Raw genomic sequence first — 11,016 nt, 5'->3', positions numbered from 1 at the left:
GCCTCATCTGGAGGCAGTCAGGCCACCATCAGGGGTAGTCCCTCCCACTCCTCCCCCAACAGCCCCCCCCAGGGGGATCCCCTGCTCCCAGGCCACAAGACTCAACTGCAGGCAGGAAGGCCACCCAGAAGACCAGGGGGTGGCCGAGTTCCTGCCTGCAAATCTGCAGAGGGACCAGGCCCGTCAGACCCACCATCTGGGTCAGGTCACCCGGACTTTGGCCCAGATGGAGGAGAGCCTGGCCGCCATGAAGGAGTCGGTCAGTGAGGTCAGCACAAATTCATTAGCGCTGATAACGTGTTTTTGTGACCTGCAGTCCGTCACAGCACGGGTGGCCCTGGAGGTGACTGCCCTGACCCAGGCTGTCCAGAACAATACACAGGCTGTCCAGGCCAATACGACAGCCCTCACTCTGGGCCTGAACAGGATAGCCGTGGCCTTGGAGGGCAGGCCAGCAGGTGGGCAGCCACCTGGGGAGGCTCCTCCTTCCCCTGCTCCCCCCCCCCCATGAGTCTCCCCTGAGGGGCCGTGGCCGTGGCCGGCCCAGGTGTAGCTCACGCCGCCGTTGATAATTTGGGATGTTCTTTTGGTTTGTTTTTTTATTTTTTTTCTGATTTTCTACTGTGATTATGATTTGATTTATATGTGTGAATGATGTATGAATGTGGGGGTGACATTCCTGGTGAAAAAGGGTGTCACCCTCATTTTTGGTGGAGTAGGGATCCCCAGGACCAGGGAGAAGTGATCCCAGGTCCATGTGAATGGTGTATGAATGCACAGTGACATAATTGGAGCCTTGGCGTGGCATTGCTGCTCCCTAATACCATGTGGTTTACTTGGGTCTAATCCAATTCGATGTGCATGTGAGGTGTGTGTGCTAGGGACCACAGTGGTGTGCATGCATGCATTCTCCTTGTGCCATGTTTAATGTGTGTGTTTACTGTGCAAAGATGCCTTCTGCGAGGCGTCTCCTGGCTGCTCTTCCCTCAGCAGACCGGGTAGAGTTGGTTGGGGGGGGAATGTCTGGTTGGGGGGTCAGGTCATCACGAATGTCAATCTCCAGGCCCCTTCTTACTGCGAAGTTGTGCAGCATGCAACATGCACCGATGATCTGGCACACAAAGTTTGGGGAATACAACAGGGTACCCCCAGACTTATCCAGGCATCGGAAACGGGACTTCAGGAGGCCAAAGGTGCGTTCCACCACTGCACGGGTACATATGTGTGCAGCATTGTAGTTTTCCTCTCCTGGGGTTTGGGGGTTCCGGAATGGAGTCATGAGATGGGGTCCCAGTGCATATGCAGAGTCACCTGGAAGGGAAAAGACAGGAGGATGTTAGTCATGCATGTGCCCCTCGTGATGTCTGCATCATGGGGGGGGACAGTCATACCTGACACCCATGTCACTCACCAACCAGCCAGCTGTCCCCATACACATTCTGTTCAAATTGTCTTGGGATGTCGCTTTGACGGTATATGAAGCTGTCATGACTGGATCCTGGGTGTTTGGCACGGACGTGCCATATGAGGTATTGGGCATCCACTATCACCTGTACATTGATTGAATGCCAATGCTTCCGATTGCAGTACATGTGATCTGTCTCATGGGGGGGCTGTAGTGCCACATGTGTGCAATCAATGGCCCCCACAGTGCGTGGGAATCTGGCAATTTTGTAAAAATCTGTCATTGTCTTCATCCGCAGGTCCTCCTGGGTGGGTTTGATGATTTGGTTTGCCATGCGTCTCAGGATTGCAGGGACAACCTGGTGCACACATCTGCTAATGGAGGATTGTGACATCCCAGCCAACAATCCACTTTTGGCAAGGAAATGGAGTGTTGCCAGGACCTTGATCAGTGGCTCCACTGCATGTGAGCGTTGTGTTGGGCTGGTGATGTCATCCTGCAGGGTTGTGGTTATTTCCATGATGGCTTCACGGTTGAATCTGAAGGTGCGATACACCTCAGAAGCAGTCATGCGAAAGACATCTAGGCGTCTGCGGTATATCCTCTCCTGTGCCCCCCTCCTCCTCCTCCGTTCCCTCCTCCTTCTGCGTGCCTCTAAAGTCACTAGTATAGTTATGAGCATGGATGCCCCTGGCATGTTGGCATACAGATTGTAGTCCAGCAAGTGTGTGTGCTCAGCTCTTCCTTAATGGTGTTGCTTTAGCTGACCTTTACACGGCTGGTGCAAAATTAAGGCACCTTTTATAAAGTATAACGTATCTCGTTTTGAGGATCAGGCGCAAAGATAAGCGCGGCACATTTTTCAATTACGCCGCGCATCTCTAGATACATCGGCGTAAGTGCTTTGTGAATCTGGCCCATAGTGCTGATCTATAAGGATATAGATGCCTCTTGCATGTATCCTTACCTGTCAAATGTCTCCCCTCTGTCTGTTATGAGAACCAAAAAATGCAGATTCTGTGGGTGGGTCTGTTGTCTGGAGCTTGGTGGGTAGAGTCGTGATGTCAGTAGACTCTCCGCCCTCCTCTACACTCCCCTTGTCAACATGCATTTTCTCTTGTGTATTCCTTACACTAAATTCTCCTATGATCCCTAACATCCAGTAGAAATCCAGAAAAGTAACCACATGACTTCAGAAAAGGAGTGGGGGTGGGAATTAAAAAATAATGCCTGTCTCCAGGCTAGTGCATGAGATATGTAAATAACCTGATGTTGCAACTGTGATCAGGTGACCTCAGACACACACACTGCAATTCTGCCCAGCTCTCACTAGATACATCTAACTTAAATCAGATCACTTGTCTGTGTATATTCTGCTTTCTGTTCTGTGTTTTCACTGCAATATACATGCATTTCCTCGTCACACTGAACTGTGGATCACACCCCATGATGAAAAACATCCAGTCAAAACACAGTAAATGCAGCCAATCCTGGGAGAGCTGGAAGGGAGAGAAGGGGAGGGGAGAGGGATGTGAATTGTGAACTTTTTTCACCTCTGTCTCAGGCTAGTGCATGAGATGTGTAAATAACCTGTCACTCACAGCAAGGGGGCGGAACCGACCAAGGTTTTTCTCTGTAAATCCGTTTTATTTCACTGAACAATAAAAGAGGATTGCTCAGAGCTGGATTAACTCTGTGTGGCAAGACTGGGCACAGATTATAGGAAATCTTATACCCTACATTGTGACATCAAAAAAATGGGTTTACATCCACTTTAACACTAAAGGAAAAAGAAAGAAAAGAAAATAACAAACCTGTTATACTCACCTGCTCTGTGCAATGGTTTTGTACAGAGCAGCCCCGATCTTACTCTTTTCAGGTTCCCTGCTGGTGCTCTGGGCTCCTGAGCCCTGCTCTCTGTGTCCATTGATACACAGAATGGGACTCAGACCCGCTCCCTCCTTACTGGCTTTGAGTGACAACAGTGGGAGCCCCTGGCTCCTGCTTCTGTGTCTGAACCAATGAGGAGGAAGAGAGCCAGGAGACCAGCTGCTCTTGTGCACATGGCTGGATCAAGCTCAGGTAAGTATAAGGGGGGCTGGAAGGAGCTGCACCAAAAAGTTTTTTTACCTTCACGCATAAAATGTATATGTAAAAAACCTTCATTCTTTAGAACCTCTTTAAAAATAGAGGGGTGGATCCACAGAGCAAGTACGCCGGCGTATCTACTGATACGCCGGCGTACTTTCAAATTACCCGCGTCGTATCTTTAGTTTGAATCCTCAAACCAAGATACGACGGCATCTGGGTTCGATCCGACAGGCGTACAGCGTCCGCTGGGTGGCGTTCTCGGCGTCTCTAGTCGGCTTTTTCCGGCGTATAGTTAAAGCTGGTATTTTGTGGCGTATAGATAGACTTGCCATGTTAAGTATGGCCGTCGTTCCCGTGTCAAAATTAGATTTTTTTTTTGCGTAAGTCGTCCGTGAATCTGGATGGACGTAACTCACGTCTAAGTTAAAAAAATTATGTCCTAGCGACGTTATTTTGCGCAATGCACGGCGGGAAATTTCGGGACGACGCATGCGCAGTTCAATCGGCGCTTCATTTAAATAAAACCCGCCCCCTAATCGCCGATTTGAATTCAGCCGCCAGAAATACACTACGCCGCCGTAACTTATGGCGTGAAATCGCTGAGGATTCGAAATTCCGCCAGGTAAGGTACGGCGGCATAGCGTATCCCTGATACGATGCGCAAATCCAATTCTCTGTGGATCTACCCCAGAGGGTTTAATATCATTTTTTTTTTTTTTTTATGGAGGTACAGAGTGGAATCAGAACACTGATCTGTTCACTTGAATAAGTGATGCTCACCCGCTGCCCGCCTTTACCACCTCTGTATGTGTACATGGCAGGAGAAAGGACAGCTTACTCTCTGGAAGTTATTATTCTCAGACAGGTTTTAAGAAGCAGCGCATTTGGGAGAGACTGGCTAAGTTCCAATTTTAGGCTAAAGGTGAGATGTTCTGCTAAACATATGATTATCTATCTGCCAAGAAATTGTCAAACCATACAAATATTGTGCGGTGCGAATGAATAATCCATCAGTTATTAACACAAAAATAAACGCGGTGATGAAGCTTTGGATGTTTCATATTTATAAGTCAACGGAATCGACGCAACATCTTTCTGGCTCAGAACAGATAACAAAGTTTGTATACCAGCGCATGTACTGTATAGTAAATTTCATCAGAAAAAGACACCGAAACCTTTTGTAATGAATATAATAAAAATGTCAGCCCCATGTAAAAGGAATTTGTGTCGCGTTGTCATAGTAACACTGAAAACATGAACTTACAGCAGAAGCGGCTTGCGTCTATTCTGGGATTCATAAAATGTTTTCGCTATATGGTTATACAAAACGAAATCTCTGCAGCCAAGTATAATTGCTTTTTGGCAGGAAAAGTGATTATTGACTGTGAAAAGTGTCAACGCTGGTTCCATTTGGTGAACACAAAATGTTTTTTTTTTTTTTAGTGTTTGAATTATGACTTAATCCATGATTCTGTGCAAACTATTTTAAATACGAATAATAACTTTTTTAGGGAGCTAGTCTGACAAGCCTGAGCAGAAGAATACATTTTCTTCATGCAAGTGTGCTAGGAACAGTTTAGTAGCTGAGAGGGAGTCAAATCATTGTGTATAATGTGATTAGCAGTGTTTTAAGAAAAATAAAAACTGAAGTTTAGCTAAAAAAAGAAAATCCCTACAGCTTTAGTCACATCAGCTCTTCCTTTAATAAAAGTGATTGTAAAGGCTAAAATAACAAACATGTTGTGTATATATTATATACAGTGGCGGTGCGTCCATAGTGGGCGCAGGAGCGCTGCCCCCTCTCTCCTGCACCCGTCATTTAACAATACATAGATTCATGCATTGCATGAATCTATGTATTGTTGCCGCCCACTATTCAAATGTACGGCCCCTTGTTGAGCGCCGGCCATCTGAATAACAGCAGTGGGTGTGTTTTGGATATATGCTTATTGCGATTTTTTTTTTTACCAAAAATATGTAGAAGAATATGTATCAGCCTAAACTGAGGAAAAATATAGCTTTTTTATATATTTTGGGGGGATATTTGTTATAGCAAAAAGTAAAAAATATTGCTTTTGTTTCAAAATTGTCACTCTATTTATAGCGCAAGAAACGCAGAGGTGATCAAATAACATCAAAAGAAAGCTCTATTTGTGGGAAAAAAAAGGATGTAAATTTTGTTTGAGTCATGTTGCACAACCGTGCAATTTTCAGTTAAAGGGACGCAGTGCCGAATCGCAAAAAGTGGCCTGGTCATTTGGTAGCCAAATCCTCCTTGGCTGAAGTGGTTAAATGATAGACACAGAATATCAAAAATCCAGAAAAAAACACTATACAAATGTTATAAATTTAGTTGCAGTTCAGTGAGAAAAATTGGTATTTGATCCCCTACCAACCAACAATTATTCTGGCTTCATCAGAATGATTACTGTATGTGCTCTTAGGCCTCGTACACACGATAGGTTAACCAGAGGACAACGGTCTGAAGGACCGTTTTTATCGGTCAAAACCGATCGTGTGTGGGCCCCATAGGTTATTTAACCATAGGTTACAAAAAAGCAAACTTTCTTTAAAATTAACCTATGGATTCCTAACCAATAGGTCAAAACTGATCGGTAGTGGGCACGACCATCGGTTAAAAATCCACGCATGCTCAGAATCAAGTCGACGCATGCTTGGAAGCATTGAACTTGTTTTTTTTTCAGCACGTCGTTGTGTTTTACGTCCCCGCGTTCTGACACGGTTATTTAACCTATGGTGTGTAGGCGGGATGGACCATCAGTCAGCTTCATCGGTTAACCTATGACAATGGTCCTTCAGACCGTTGCCCTCTGGTTAATCTATCATGTGTACGAGGCTTGAGAGTAGTCCAGTCAATTTAAGAAGGTGCTCCTAACTCGTTATGTGTATAAAAGACAGCTGTCCACAGACTCTCTTTCTTCCATTCAAACCCAAAGAGCAAGACCAAAGAGCTGTCAGCCTGTCAAAGAACGTCAGGGGCAAGATTGTAGACCTGCACAAGGCTGGAATGGACTACAAGACCATCAGTAAGAAGCTTGGTGAGAGGGAGACAACTGTTGGAGCAATTATTCGTAAATGGATGAAATACAAAATAACCAATCAATCACCCTTGGTCTGGAGCTCCATGCAAGATTTTGCCTCATGGGGTAAGGATGATCTTGAGAAAACTGAGGGATCAGCCCAGAACTACACGGGTGAAGCTTGTGAATGATCTCAAGGCAGTTAAGACCACAGTCACCAAACAAACCATTGGTAACAATACGCCACCATGCATTGAAATCCTGTAGCGCCCAAAAGGTCCCCCCTCCTCAAGAAGACACATGTATAGGCCCATCTGAAGTTTACCTATCCAAATGATTCAGAGAAGGATTGGGAGAAAGTGCTGTGGCCAGATGAGACCAAAATTAAGCTCTTTGGCATTAACTCAACTTGTGAGCCTAAGAATACCATCCCTACAGTCAAGCATGGAGCTAAAGGTACAGGCTGACTTTGCCGCATTGAGGGGCCAACAAACCTCTCAGCCAGAACACCGAAGATGGGTCGTGGATGCGTCTCTCAGCATGACAATGACCCAAAACATACCTTCAAGGCAACAAAGGAGTGGTTCAAGAAGAAGCACATTAAGGTCATGGAGTGGTCTAGCCAGTCTCCAGACCTTAAACCTATAGACAATTTATGAAGGGAGCTAAAACTGTGAGTTGCCAATTGACAGCCAAGAAACCTTAAAGTGATTGTTACCTTAATCTGTAAATCCCTGCCAGCCCCTCTTTTATAGATAGACATACCACACTGTATAAGTGTTTTATTAAAACGAGGCATGTAAATACCTTTTTAGAGCAATCTTCAGGCTGGTCACGTAACATTGCATGCACATAATATGCTTTATAGGGAACAGGAGTTAAAAAAAAATTTAGGGTTACAAATACTTTAAGGATTTCGAGAAGATCTGTAAAGAAGAGTGAACAAAAAATTCCTCCTGAGATGTGTGCAAACTCGGTAACCGACTACAAGACTACATCTTACCCGTTGCCTTCTGGGAGATACACAGGTATTGTTTTGCCAAATTTGGGCCTCTGTTCCAGCCATGGCTGTACTGTGAGTGACCACTATTGCTGCCTGGGGTGCCTGTACCACCCCAGGCTGAGGGTGGCAGCAGTCGAGTCAGGGCGTATTGGGTGTTTTCCTCAGCAGCCAATCAGTGGGGGTTGATCGCCTCGCTGTGCATGCTGGGGGAGAGTACTTAAGGGACAGACGTCATTGGTTTGCAGTCGTCGATCACTGGTCTGTCATCCCACCACCCCCCGTGTGTGACCCTCATGGCCGGGGGTGCGTGTTCAAGTGTTTTTGACTCCGGGACCACGGTTTGGGGGCCCGGTAGTCACTACTATGTGGGGCCGGTAGTCAGACTGGGTCCACAATAGCAGAGTGGTCCTGTGCTGTCTGTCCTGAGGGAGGAAGCCACCCGATGAAGAACCTGTCTGGGGGAGTACTGAGCACGAGGCTGGTATCTCAGGAGAGGCCTTGAACTTTATCGAAGGACGCACCATACTGAAAGGCTGAATGATGGTCGCCTATCAGTTCTGAACTTGCACAAGTTTGTTCAAGAGAGAGATCCGGTGCTTAATCCTGTGTTGAGAAGGATTCTGGACCGAATACATCTCTACCCTTTGGGAAGATCTGTGGCAGAGACTTTCCTGAAGTTTCCGTGTGGCATTTGGCTGCTAGGCTGGTGAGAGAGGCCTATCCATGTGCACAATACCCACTCTGGCTAGAGTGGCGATGAGAGTTACATTGCTGGAAGCAGGAGTGTTTCCGAACAAAGTTATACACCTGAACCTACTACCTACTATTCTTTCTTCAACTACTACTTTTATTATTTTACCCCATTGGGTAATAAAGCACAGAAAAAGACACCTTAAGTGTGGACATTGCAGTTCTTCTCAGCTCTCATCGTATACCCTAGACGGCGAAGAAATAGAGGTAACATGCCACCCAAAACTAACCAGCAGATCCTTCGGGGGTAGTGCTACACGTCCGGGATTAATTTGGCTGTTACCTCTCGCGACGGAACTAAGACTTTATTTCGCCATTGAGCATCTGAAATTTGTCAAAGTGTTGAACTGTGCTTGTGAAGAAGGGGTTAAGGTCAGGTCGTTTTGCTAAAGGCGTTGGCCGCACGTGTAACGGAGTGACGTGTTCAAGCAACGTGCCCAGAAAATAACTCAAAGTGGGAGGAGTTACCCCCCCGCGCGTGAGACGTAGGTGAGTTTGGTGCCAAGAGACAGTGGCCTGGATTCAAGAAGCAATTGCGCCTCTGTAACCATAGTTACACAGCGCAATTGCTTACTTGCCCCCGGCGTAACGAATGCTCCTGATTCAGGAACCTCGTTACGCCGACTGCAGCATAAGATATGCGCGGCATAAGGCTCTTATGCCCGCATATCTTAGGCTGCATTCTTGCGATGGCCGCTAGGTGGCGTTCCCGTTGTGCTCAGCGTATAGTATGCAAATTGCATACTAACGCCGATTCACAACGTTACGCAAGCCCTGCGTACGCAGTTTACGTCGTTTCCGTACGGCGTCTTTCGCGTAAGGCTGCCCCTGCTATTAGCAGGGGCAGCCAATGTTACGTATACCCGTCATTCCTGCATCGCGAAATTTGAATTTTACGTAGTTTGCGTAAGTCCAGCGCCATTCACGTTCACTTTGAAGCAAATGACGTCCTTGCGACGTCATTTGCTGCAATGCACGTCGGGAAAGTTTCCCGACAGAGCATGCGCTCTACGATCGCCGCAGGAACGCGCCTAATTTAAATGATTCCCGCCCCCTACGGGATCATTTAAATTGCGCGCGCTTACGCCGGGCAATTTTAAGGAGCGCACACGCAATTTACGGAGCTACTGCTCCGTGAATCGCAGGTAGCGCAGTAAATTTGCGGGGACGCAGGGCAAAAACGGTGCCCTGCGCCTACGCAAAAAATGTGCAAGGCTACCTGAATCTACCCCAGTGTGATTTGCCTATCCCGGAGAGAGGATCGTGTTCAAGTATGGTGGCGTATCCAACGCCATCCACGAAGCTGAGGCCTATTATGTCTTTCGCTGAAGCTATCGCAATTCCCGCTCCAACCAGAGCTTCGCTGACGGACACTGAAATCCACATGAAGCCGCGGGAGCGTTTTGTGCTCTACACAAGTGGCAGCGTGGAGGCACTCGGCGTGTCTTGCCCAAGATGTGAGGAGCGGACTATCCAGATCAAACCGTTCATCCAATGTGTGAGGTGTGGTGAGTGGCCCAGTGTCTGTCAAATTGAAGTGCAAGCTCAAGGTACATGAATTTGGTGCACACTGAACTGCTTTTAGAACGCACACAAGACACTCTCACAATATCTGTGTGCCCCAATCTTTATTAATTTCAGGAATTATTTCTTGTGTAATAAACAGACCGTCTGCTGTAATTTTTTACTTACAATGATCATATTTCATTAATGTGTATAAAACATTTATGCCAAAAGGAAAAATAAAGCTGGTGCTGCTTAAAAGGTGATAGCTGGTGTTCAGCTTTAAAGCAGTATTAAACCCAAAAGAAAATATTTATTACATTGCAGCTTAACAATTCTTATGCCGCATACACACCATCACTTTATGTGATGAAAAAAAACGACATTTTCTGTGAAGTAAAAAACGAAGATTTTGAAACTTCAATTTTCAAAGACGAAGTTGCCTACACACCATCGTTTTTTCACAATGCTCTAGCAAAGCGAGGTTACGTTCCACCACGTTTTCCCATTGAAGCTCGCTTCATAACTAGCTTCTGGGCATGTGCGGATCTAAAAACGTTGTTTTATACGTCGTTTTTTGCTACACACGGTCAATTTCTGTGAAGTAAAAAACACGGCCCGGATTCAGGTAGATTTTCCCCTTATTTACGGAGGCGCAGGGCAGCGTTTTTGCCCTGCGCCCCCGCAAATTTACTGCGCTACCCGCGATTCACGGAGCAGTAGCTCCGTAAATTGCGTGTGCGCTGTGTAAACTTGCCATGCGTAAGGGCGCCTAATGTAAATGATCCCGTAGGGGGCGGGAATCATTTAAATTAGGCGTGCTCCCGCGCCGAGCGTAGAGCGCATGCTCCGTCGGGAAACTTTCCCGACGTGCATTGCGGCAAATGACGTCGCAAGGACGTCATTTGCTTCAAAGTGAACGTGAATGGCGTCCAGCGCCATTCACGGATCACTTACGCAAATTACGTAAAATTCGAACGTCGCGACGCGGGAACGACGGGTATACTTTAGCATTGGCTGCCCCTGCTATTAGAAGGGGCAGCCTTACGCTAAACACGCCGTACGGAAACAATGTAAATTGCGTACGCAGGGCTCGCGCAACATTGTGAATCGGTGTTAGTATGCAATTTGCATACTATATGCTGACCACAATGGGAACGCCCCCTAGCGGTCATCGCAAGAATGCAGCCTAGATATGCGTGGCATAAGAGCCTTATGCCACG

The sequence above is a fragment of the Rana temporaria genome, chromosome 10 (assembly GCF_905171775.1).
Source record: "Rana temporaria chromosome 10, aRanTem1.1, whole genome shotgun sequence".
NCBI classification, from domain to species: Eukaryota; Metazoa; Chordata; class Amphibia; order Anura; family Ranidae; genus Rana; species Rana temporaria.
Note: the sequence above shows the minus strand (reverse complement) of the source record.